Source organism: Rutidosis leptorrhynchoides, chromosome 2 (assembly GCF_046630445.1).
Source record: "Rutidosis leptorrhynchoides isolate AG116_Rl617_1_P2 chromosome 2, CSIRO_AGI_Rlap_v1, whole genome shotgun sequence".
NCBI lineage: Eukaryota > Viridiplantae > Streptophyta > Magnoliopsida > Asterales > Asteraceae > Rutidosis > Rutidosis leptorrhynchoides.
Genome location: NC_092334.1, coordinates 357663800 through 357676533, shown reverse-complemented (window position 1 = coordinate 357676533; position 12734 = coordinate 357663800).

The following is a 12734-nucleotide window of genomic DNA, read 5'->3' as shown; positions in this document are numbered from 1 at the left end:
CCCAAAACAGTCCCCGGTTACACTCCGACGTCGTAAAAACAGTTTTTAAGATATTCTTTGAAAAACCAAGTTATACCTTGTTAAGTTAGCATATATTTAAGTTATATTACAGGTCTTGAAGTATTTTAAAAGTTAAGTTAGAAGGATCTATTTAGTTTGCAAACAAGTTTGAAAACTTTCAAACTATGTTCTTGTTGTTAAAATTGTATACCACAAAATATGATAGCTATATATATATGAATCGAATAAGGTTATGAACATAGATACTACCTCAAGTTCCTTGGACAAGGTTTCTGTAAAAGAGGAGTAAAAAGCTAGAACCAAAAGGGTGATGGAATTGGATGAAAGATTGGAAGTAAGTTTGTGTTCTTGGAAGGATTTCTTGAAGTGTTTTTGTATGGTTTTCTTATGGTGTTTAAGTAAGGTTTTTGAAGCTAAATGATGGGGAAAATGCTTGGAGATGATCAAGTATGAAGTTAAGAGTATTTTGAGAGAGAAATGGAAGTGTAAGTATAAGAAAATGGGGTGAAGAAATGGTGTGCATGCATAAAAACGTTTTTAGGTTATAAAGGAAAAAAAAATACCTAACTTTGTTTTCTTGCTAAATAATTCATGCTACTTGACAAATGGTTGGTTCCACATGTTTCTTAATCATTTAAGGCTGCTAAGGAGCAGATTTTTATTGGTATATACCAATAGTAAATACATCTAGAAGCTGCGTATGATACAGGTACATATACCCTAGGTATACGTATAGAAATCTTTGAGAAAACGGAACGAGGATTCAAATATAGCTATCTTTTGTAAATATACTTATATTGTTTTATGTATTTAAGTCTTTAAAAGTGATTAAATAAATTACTTATACGATATATGTATAAACATTATAGGTCATAAGTATTTAAGTCAAATAACGTTACGTATGGTTATCGTTTTGAAAACTTAAGTTAGTAGTTTCAAAATATACTTATAACTTATTGTTATTAATACAAAATGAGATATTAAAACATTCTTAGATCATGTTAAATATGTATATATACATATATATACACAAACGTATAATTATCATATATTGTATAGTTCGTGATATCATCGGTCAAACTAGACGGTCAAACGTTGTGTAAAACTCTTTTCGAAAACATAAGTCTCAACAATTTGGATTGCTTATCATGTTGGTAAGGTTTAATTTATGTAAATATTAATCTTATAAGTATAGAACGATCGAAAAAGTGCGGGTCAACTTTAGGGTTTTTGCTTATCGTGTCAGAACCATTTAGAGATTAGAGTTTAAATTTGGTCGGAAATTTCCGGGTCGTTACAGTACCCACCCGTTAAAGAAATTTCGTCCTCGAAATTTGGTAGAGGTTGTCATAAATAACAATAGGAATGTTTTCATGACGAATATGAGGTAATAATGAAATTTTATCATTATTGAAAGATTTAGATAAAACGATTCGGTTATGTGAGACGCACGAGCGAAGCTATCATAAAAGAGTGAAATGAGTAAATATAGAATTGTTGTAACCGATGACGTGATTATGATCGATTTCCGGGATTTAAGGGTTTTAAAGAAAATCTTATGTAATAAGATTTAGTTTTGCGGCGATCAGGATCTTCTTTGATTTAACGCGGCAATCTGTTTTGATTTCTTTGTCGAATATTTCACTATAAATTTACCTCCTTCCCTTTCTTTCTTCCCACATCTTCTATTCTTTCTCTTTAGTTCCTACTTTAAGACATTCGCTAATATGCTCCATCCCATTCTAATCCTTGTTATATTTCTAACTTTCATATCTTTCATTCTTCTTTTTCATCTATCACCAGAAGAATCTATTCTCTTTTATCCTTTCCTTGGAATTATAATGTTTTTAATTCTCCCGTGCCTTTACGTTGCAATACGTATTGATATGCACGGTTTGTAGTTTCGGGGTTGTTGTTAGGTTTTATACCTTCCCTTATATTTCGATGTTCCTACTCCCGTCCCTTAAAATCATTGTCATCCACAGTTAATGCTCTCTCTTATTTGCTGTGGTTTACGTTCCTATTTCTATTCTGAGGTTTTGTCCCTTCGTTTCTTCTTCCTGTCCTCGAGCCAAGCGAACAATGGTCCGAAATTCGTAGGTAGGAAATTTGGAATGAACCTAGCTATTGGTTTTAGAATGAAATTGTAATGGCACGATCTTGATTCGTTAAATTACTCGAATATTCCGGAAAAATAGAACTATCAAGGTGATACGTTCTAATATGTTTGGAGACTTGATAGAATGTAAGAGCCGTGTAACATGGCACATGATGACGGTACTGTGAATCATCACATTCCATTAGAAACTTAACATGACTTACTGTAATATAATGAAGTTGATCAAGTTTCATTATATTATACTAATTCATGCATCAGTTCCCAACACTACTTCAAATCATTTATATTTTAATCTCGGAGGTTTCAGAATTTAGAAATTAACACAGTTTCTTTTATATTGTAACGCAGATGTTACGGAGAGATAAATGATCGCAGATAGGAATAGTTGTAAAAATATCTCCAGAAATATGAAAAATATGTATAACGAATGATATGAAGATATCTTATAATATCTAAGATAAGATGATGATGAAAAATATCATCCGGGCAAGGTTTTGAATAAAGAGTAGGGTTCTTACTGACGGTTTCAGCAGGTACGGAATCGTTTGTATTCTTTGAGAGCAGGTTCAGTCCCTGTGATTTATCCACAGCCTCTTTCATACTTTGCTTCATCCGTTTTCTAGTTCCAAACTTTTTTTTTTTTCAGCTTTACCACCTTACTATTCTTTGTCATCAAACTTTTGACCGTTAAAGTCGTTTACAGTTTTTGCTGCTTCGTTAGCATTTCAAGAACTATTTCATAGTCCCGGGTGTTTTTCAGAAACTTCCCGTTCAGATTATGAAATTCTTAGGGATAGACATTATAGATATGATGTAAGAAGTTCCGCGAGATTTTCAAAATACTGATTGTTGATTTCGCCAAAAGGATAACGATCTGCTGGTGCACCTGTTGATGTTGTCGAGGGATATAAAAGGTTTTCCGGTAATGACGGCGAAAGGACAAGGTATAAATATCATGATTATAATAGAAATAATCTCACTGAAAAGTCGAAGTGGAGCTGTGACAAAATTAGCTTCTTGAAAAGGAATTGTAGGGTTGTTCTTGCTAATAAATGGCAAAGGATTCAATACGTTATGTGTTAAATTATGAATTTGGGTTCGAGAGTTCTTCAGGTGTATAACTGTATGTATAAATCTTCATTCCGTAGGCAAGGTGTGGCGGGTTCAACTTCTCGGTCGAGGTGTTTTCAGGAATCATGAAAGGATTTGAATGCGAATTGTAATCGTCAAGTTACGAATGAGGTTTAAGATAAAATCAAGTGGCAAGCTTGAAGAATTGTTTAGCTTCATATGTTACAATCAACATTTTAATTCATTTTAATTGTCCAGAGTTAGCCGGAACAGTTAGCGTGGAATCCTTAATAGATTTTTAATTAGTTAAATCGTGTGTTTCTAACAATTTTTTTTTTATTTTGTCCAATTTTTTCTTCTTTATGCCACTTGTTGGATTCTGGTAGGTCAAAATCCGAATATGAAATTTGATTGAAAATGGTTATTCTGGGGTGAGCGGATACGAATATCGGTGGTTGTAAGTAAGATAATAGATAACCGTTGAATCAGATTCAAGAATGTACAATATAACTTATTAATGTGAATTCTAAATATTCCTCGGGTACTACCCACCCGTTAAAATATTTTCATCATTAATAGTTTGTACGAAGGAATTTTTAATTACTATCTTTATGAAAATATACTTGCATATATATTTTCTTCAGAGATAATCATAGATTTAATGAGTCAATAAGATATTAAACTCATTTGATTTATCGTTAATTCTAGGTTACATAATCTCTAAGACTTTAGAAATTACATAATCGTCATACGATACGTAAAGCGAAGATAATCGATGTAGAACGATATATAGAACGAAGATCATACTCGAAGTACAGATATTGAGTCGTGTGATGTTGATATTCGAGATACAGATTGTGATGTTGAGATTTAAGGCGCGGTTGTGATTGGGGTGATAAAGGTACTGTCGGCGTTGACGATGGTAGTACGGATTATGCTGCTGGTGCTGCTGTTGGTGTTTGTAACCTTCGCACCATATTCTCCAAAACCACTACCCGAGCACGGAGTTCGTTGACTTCTTCTATTATACCGGGATGATTGACGGTTGGAACGAGCGAATGAACAAGATTTGAAATATGGGATAGTATGTAATCATGACGAGATACTCTAGAAATGAGCGAGAAAATGGTGTTTCGAATAGGTTCGCCGGTAAGTGCTTCAGGTTCATCGTTAAGAGGACAATTTGGTGGATGGAATGGATCACCTTCTTCTTGCCTCCAGAAATTTAGTATATTACGAACCCATCCCCAATTTATCCAGAATAGATGATGGAAAATTGGTTGATCCATTCCGGTAACGCTGTTCTCGGAGCTCGAATGGAAATCCATATCGGTGAAGCTATCGAAGTCGGAGGAATTTGAGCTGGATGAAGAATCCATCTTGTATGGTCGGAGAAATGAATTTTTGGTTTGGAATAGATTATAGGAGTTGGGTTTGGTACTCTTCAATACATAATTTACATATGTATATATAATATCAAAATCCCATGAATTACGGAGAATCTTTGAAATACGTTAGGCAATGTCTATAGTAACAGATACGCTAGGATATGAATTTTGTCTATACACTATCGATGCACTAAATGCAGTAAGACGTGTCTAGACTTAAGAATGATAAGCAGGCAGTTCCCTAAGAATGATAAGCAGATGATTTCCGACTAGGATTGATAAGCAAAACTTTTGACAGGCAGACACGGTCAAAGTCCAGACTCACTTAATGTATCCTAACAACTACTAGTTAGACACACTAATGCAAGGCCTGGTTCGCTAAGACCAACGCTCTGATACCAACTGAAAGGATCCGAAACTAATCATCCGGACGTTGTCCATATTGATTACAAACGAATTACAATAGTTGATAACATTGCGAGGTACTTGCCCTCTATATGATACATCTTACAAACGTTGCATTTATTCTTAAAAGACAATCTATAGTTACATCCATAATTGACATATTCGCCTGACATTTCATAATATTCAAATGACCTAAACCGCCATTTACTTAATAATAGTCTCTATGAACTTCAATGACTCGAATGCAACGCCTTATGATATAAGTCCTTAATGGCCTCAAGTAGTATCCTTAGTACGAGATAATACACAGCGGAAGACTTAATTCATACCTGAGAATAACATGCTTTAAAATGTCAACATAAAGTTGGTGAGATATAGGTTTAATGTCGACAGCGATATAAATATAGACCACAAGATTTCATATATAAACATTTTAATAAAAATATTCTAAGTGGTTGAGCACTTGGTAACCATACTTAACAATTAATCACGTCGCATATTCCCTTTAATATGAAATCTTACTACACTGTACCAAGTGTAGTCACGAAACGAAGTACTGTGCAACCGTTGAATACTGGTCGTCCAGTCCGGTTGGGGTTGTCAGGCCCGATAGATCTATCAACAGGATTCGCGTTTACAATACCGCTGTAAATATTAGTTACCAAGCTACAGGGAAGTATGCCAGTGGTACAACTCAACGTAGAATATATTTTTCAGTTACTTGTGTCCATAACGTAAAACATAAAATACATGTATTCTCATCCCGAAATATTTAGAGTTTAAAAGTGGGACTATATACTCACTTTCGTCTTGAAGATATATATAATTTGACTTGGTCTTCGGTTGATATCACGAACCTATCCATATATAATATATCAATACCTTTTCTTTTTAAACAAACGTCACATATATATACTTGTTATACTTTTAATACTTTGAATAATTCCTTAGTCCGTAGTTAGCAGCTCGTTGTTAGTAATTCAATTTTAATGGTTCATTTTTAGATGTTTAATATACCCGCAATGAAATAAATAAAACCCCCAACAAAATAAATAAAACCCCATCGTATATGTATTGGTCGAGATTAATCTTGACCCACGGTACCGGTGTTGTCAAATGACGTGTTGCGTACATAAAGTACCGGTGTTGTCAAATGACGTGTTGCGTACAAACATGGGATCTTATGATTAATCTTCTCGTGTTGTTTACGGGTGATCCTGAACCATATAAAATTGAATTATAAGTACATATATATAAAATATCATGTTATCTTAGAAATATGTGATTTATTTAATTTTTCCCAATTAATCCCGAAGTTAAACAAGTCTAGGATAACCAATTTTGTTTCGGTCATAGTTTCTTCGTTACAAATCCGTTTTCGTTGATTCAACTTGCCATCTCCTTGGATCGAGTCCCTCTTTAAGACTATGAACTGAAAATACCTTGGTTTGTATTCAAAATCACACGGCATAGGTGAAACTTTAGTGAAACTTATGAAGTTAAACATTTTTGTTACAAAAAAATAACACTTAATGACCATTTTTCTAAAAATACTTATACTTTGAATTAAATCATGAAATTTCTATGTGTTAACATATTTATAGTAAAAATCATTTTTCCAGAACATAAACCTCCAATTCAAAGTTTAAGATAGTTTTTAATTATCCAACCCAAAACAGTCCCCGGTTACACTCCGACGTCGTAAAAACAGTTTTTAAGATATTCTTTGAAAAACCAAGTTATACCTTGTTAAGTTAGCATATATTTAAGTTATATTACAGGTCTTGAAGTATTTTAAAAGTTAAGTTAGAAGGATCTATTTAGTTTGCAAACAAGTTTGAAAACTTTCAAACTATGTTCTTGTTGTTAAAATTGTATACCACAAAATATGATAGCTATATATATATGAATCGAATAAGGTTATGAACATAGATACTACCTCAAGTTCCTTGGACAAGGTTTCTGTAAAAGAGGAGTAAAAAGCTAGAACCAAAAGGGTGATGGAATTGGATGAAAGATTGGAAGTAAGTTTGTGTTCTTGGAAGGATTTCTTGAAGTGTTTTTGTATGGTTTTCTTATGGTGTTTAAGTAAGGTTTTTGAAGCTAAATGATGGGGAAAATGCTTGGAGATGATCAAGTATGAAGTTAAGAGTATTTTTTGAGAGAAATGGAAGTGTAAGTATAAGAAAATGGGGTGAAGAAATGGTGTGCATGCATAAAAACGTTTTTAGGTTATAAAGGAAAAAAAAAATACCTAACTTTGTTTTCTTGCTAAATAATTCATGCTACTTGACAAATGGTTGGTTCCACATATTTCTTAATCCTTTAAGGCTGCTAAGGAGCAGATTTTTATTGGTATATACCAATAGTAAATACATCTAGAAGCTGCGTATGATACGGGTACATATACCCTAGGTATACGTATAGAAATCTTTGAGAAAACGGAACGAGGATTCAAATATAGCTATCTTTTGTAAATATACTTATATTGTTTTATGTATTTAAGTCTTTAAAAGTGATTAAATAAATTACTTATACGATATATGTATAAACATTATAGGTCATAAGTATTTAAGTCAAATAACGTTACGTATGGTTATCGTTTTGAAAACTTAAGTTAGTAGTTTCAAAATATACTTATAACTTATTGTTATTAATACAAAATGAGATATTAAAACATTCTTAGATCATGTTAAATATGTATATATACATATATATACACAAACGTATAATTATCATATATTGTATAGTTCGTGATATCATCGGTCAAACTAGACGGTCAAACGTTGTGTAAAACTCTTTTCGAAAACATAAGTCTCAACAATTTGGATTGCTTATCATGTTGGTAAGGTTTAATTTATGTAAATATTAATCTTATAAGTATAGAACGATCGAAAAAGTGCGGGTCAACTTTAGGGTTTTTGCTTATCGTGTCGGAACCATTTAGAGATTAGAGTTTAAATTTGGTCGGAAATTTCCGGGTCGTTACAGTTAGGATTCATGTTGTGCATGCAACCTGAAATTGCAGAGTGTTTGAGAGAGCTATTCTGGTCGCGCAGGTTAGCTGGAATGATTGATATGATCGCGAGTGTTTTGTTGGTGAAATGGAATATAATACCAGAGTTGTGTATTTCTTGCCCAAGTTACTTCTATTTATACATGTGAGCTTTTATCCCTTAGTGCCACATAAGGGGACAAAAGGATATGTTGGTGCGACGTTGTATTGTCTTTGTCCTTTTATTCTAAAAAGCTGTAAAAGTGCTGTCATTATTTTCGTGTTGTCCCTTTTATACCCTACTATCCTTTTCTGGCCGTTATGCCATACCAGGATCGTACCGTCCTGCCACAGATGTCCTTTCTGCTTTATTATCGCTATAGTACATTTCTAGCCTTGTTCATTCCATTTAGATGGTGCCATGTTTAAACTGTGCGACCAATGTTGTGGGCATATTTTCAAGGCATAATCAGATGGCGCGTACGCAAGTGCATAAATACAGTTTGCGCGAATGCAAAAGGCGGTGCACGCCACTTTAATATTGCGCAATAGATGTGCAGCTATGCGCATCATTAAGTGCCCCCAGTTCTATATTCCGTGCAATTTATTGCGCGTTATGTAGAACTCTAATTATGACATACAGTGCACTAAAATGTGTATTTAATGATAGGCATTACGCTCGGTGTAGAACTCTAATTATGACACATAGTGCGCTAAAGAAGTGCATTTAATGCTATGGTGGTTTTTACGGCTTGTCATTCTGTCACTCGTGGGAGACTGTCAACTCAATTGTCACCCTTACATGATTACTGTAGCCTGTCAGTTTTTTCTTCATTAGATTTGCGACACGTGTACGGCTGTGACACGTTTTCCCTCTTTCCACGCTTCCCATTCAATATTTTCCTATAAATACCCAATTAACTCCTTCATAAAATCTTTTACCGCCTATACACCTTCTTCTTCTTCCTTCTTTTGTGGAATTGATTCAACGCTTTTCAACTTTTTTTGTTTTCTTCTTTGTCGATCATCAGGTTAGAGCTCTCTTTCTCACCCTTCTCTTGTATAACAAAGTCGTGTCTTCTTCTTCCTCTGTTACGGAAAGTAAGAATGCCGAGGAGATTTCTTCGGTGATCACTCGCCAAGATTTAGATGCGATCATGGAGGATTATCCTCCTCTTCATTTTTAAACCCCATTCCCCCTAGCAATACACAACGCGCCAATGATACCCCTACTGAAAAAGTAGCAATATACTTGAAGGTGATGCAATACGGAAACCTTCGCTATCCACCTACCCCCTTCTTCTTATCTGTTCTTCAGCATTTTTGTATTGGCGCTGGGCAGCTTCACCCGTATAGCGCATGTAAACTATCTCTCTTTGAGATGTGGTGTAGGGAACAAAACATTGCCCATACTGTGAATGTGTTTAGAAATGTCTATTCATACCAGCCATATGAGAATGGCTGGTTCACGTTTCGAGAGCGCGTGAAGTTTGCTCAGCGCATATCAGACGCAACTTGTAAATGAAATTATAGTTTAGGGACTAGAGTGTAAATATAAACTCTATATATACAATGATTGTAAACCTATTTCGTAATCAGTAATACAATTACAATTATGTGGTTTATCTTGGTATCAGAGCACCTACCAATCCAAACCCGTACGTATCTTCTTACCCTGACCCAATTCCACTACCCACTCATGACACACCTCCCATAACTCCGTCAACTAACACATATTCACAACCCGCTAATAATACAACAATCGACTTTATTACCGACCCACCTATCATTCACACCTACCAACAACATCCCAAAGTAACTGCCACCGTTGATCCATCAAACCCGCCACATCCTACTGATCCACCACAACCTGATCTACCCTCACATTCTATTACTACGACCACACGCCCTCGGCAACAACCTGATTTAGCCTCACAATCTACTACTACGACCACACGCCCAGCCAACCTTCACCAAAATCTCAAACAAACCAAACCATACAACGCCACATCCTAACACACTCGCTTTCCTCTTTCTGAACTGGACACTTTTACCATTGCCAACAAAGATCCTAAATGGCAAAATGCCATGGCCAAAGAGTACTCAGCATGGTGCGAAATGGCACTTGGTCTCTTGTAGCCCGAACTCAAAACGTCAACGTTGTCGGTTGTAAATGGGTTTACAAAATCAAACGTGATCATAATGGGGTCATGATAACTCCTAAATTATACAGTTTTTGATAACATTTTGAGGAGTTATCTTAGTATTTTTCAGTCATTTTGATGCCAAAACACACTAAAATGGATAAAAATGGGAAAAAGATATTTCTATTGAATATGACCAAGTTATGTATTAAACAGGATCAAAAATAGAGAAATTTGCAAATCGGCTAGATGAAGCCGCCGGCATAGGTATGATGAAGCCGCCGGCTTGGTGTTGAAAATACCAGAATGTTCCAGAATCGATGTAAAATTGAAAGAACTTGTTAATCAAGAAAAAGGCAAAGGAAGCCGCCGGCTTCCTTTTGAAGCTTTTAAAGCCGCCGGCTTGGTTGACACGGTTTCTCAACTTATCGACCAAGTTTAAGTAAAAATGTAAACAAAATCAAGATAAAATCAGAAAGATTTGGCGAATCATGTGAAGCCGCCAGCCTGGACTGAAGTCGCCGACTTGGGTATAACGGTTACCAGATCTTAGCTTGTGGATTAAGTATAACTTGCACGCGGAGTCACCGACTCAAGGTAAGCCACCGGCTTCCCACCGAAGCCGCCGGCTTGGCCACCACCCCAGAATTCAATAAATTAAGGCCTCTGGTCTCAGTTTTCATATGTTCAGAAGTAGATAGTTTTTCCAGAATTGGTTAGGTCATTTTTAGGGGTTTTCTCTAAAACCTTAGGTTAGATTTACTTATTGTAATCAAGATTCAAGTTTTAATTCAAGTCTTTTTATATCTACCTTCTTTTCAAGGTATGATTCTATCCTTATTTTATTGTTTTGTCTATTTTATTTTCTGTATTCGTTCCTGTTCATCTTTTACTATGAACTAAACGTTCATAGTGATTATGTGGACGAAAGTTAAACTTCATCTGGGAGTCAGATGAAGCCGCCAGCTTCACTCTCAAGCCGCCGACTTGGAGTGAAGGAAGCCGCCAGCTTCGTGCTGTATTATGTGCAGTTTCTGGTTCTTTTCCAGATCTGTATGGTTGAGTTTCTGTAATGATATTTGAATTGTTTCGAATCTGTTTTGCTTGATTACACTTGTTTACCATGCTTAATGATTAAATAACATGATTTTAGGGTTGATTAGTCCTTGATCCGATAAATCTATTATTCGATTCATGCAACTTGTTTAGATCTAGTCCATCAAACTTGTTAAATTAAATTGCATGCAACTAAGTTAAAGAGTTTAATAGTGATAAACTTATTTGATTTAAATTACGCTTATATAATAAAAGTTGATATTGTTAGGCTTAATCGAAGATCCTTTGTTTGGATATGTTTAATTAATAATTGCATGAAAACTTAGTAGTAATTGACTTTCAGCTAGTAACTTGAGTTGATCTACTTGGTGTTTAATAGCTTATATAATTTGTCAGTCTATTTGCATATTGATCCTCATCACAAGATTGGTATGTATCATGTAATTGAATTGAACATGAAGAATTAAGATGTTATGCACATCACATATCTAGCATATGCTTTAAGTCCTACCTATTAATTGATATGCAACACTTAGTTTAACCAATTAAGGAATAATAATTGGTCTATGATTATTATTCTACTTTGTGTTAATATAAGTCATGAAACTTATCTAATATGATTCCCGAATGAATTAATTGTCCATGTAATCACTTGTATAATTATGAAACATCCTAACCCGTATTAAAACCGGCCCATAAAAATTTTTCCTTTTAATACGCGTTAAATAATACTTTAGGTCCCATTACACATTTACCAAAACACATTTGTTACCAAAGTAAGTTCAACGAACTTAAAGCATACATTAATAATTGAAACTTCTAAATACAATAATACGTAGTTAAATCATAAACCGGTTATAATCATTATGACCCGACTAGTTACGTTTACGCAAAACCGAGCATGGTGATTTGGGACTACGATACCCCAATCCTAATCGAGTACAAAAGCAAGATCTTCTAAGCAACCTAGCCAAGATCTCTAATCCCCAAGCTTACCCGAGCCGCCAAGCATGCGAACCTATAAAAATATCAACAACGAGAGGGTAAGCTAACGCTTAGTGAGTGAGAATATACTACATACATATATATGCATAAAATGGACACGCCACACAAATATCCAAATACCGTATACCGGAGCATCCAAGCATGAAGGCAAGCTAGTCTAGGCATACCGTAAGATCACTAAGCAACAAGCTAAAGATACATCAACAAAATATAAGTTCACCAACAACGATGTGAAAAATGCCAATAAACTACACCCGAAGGGTTAGCTATATCACGACAAAACAACGTTATACATATACAAAATATATATATATAACTCGAATAACAGAATTGCTTACACTTACAACGCAATAACCAATCGAACTTGGGAACGGTACTCGAAAGACCGTCGGAGTTCATAACATCCATTAGTGTACATTACTCCGCGTATTCACTAATCCCCCGGGTGATGTCTTAAACACCGCGACTAACTCACCCCCATGACAATGTGGCGTCTTGAACACCGTGACGATTCCACATGTCGATCAAAA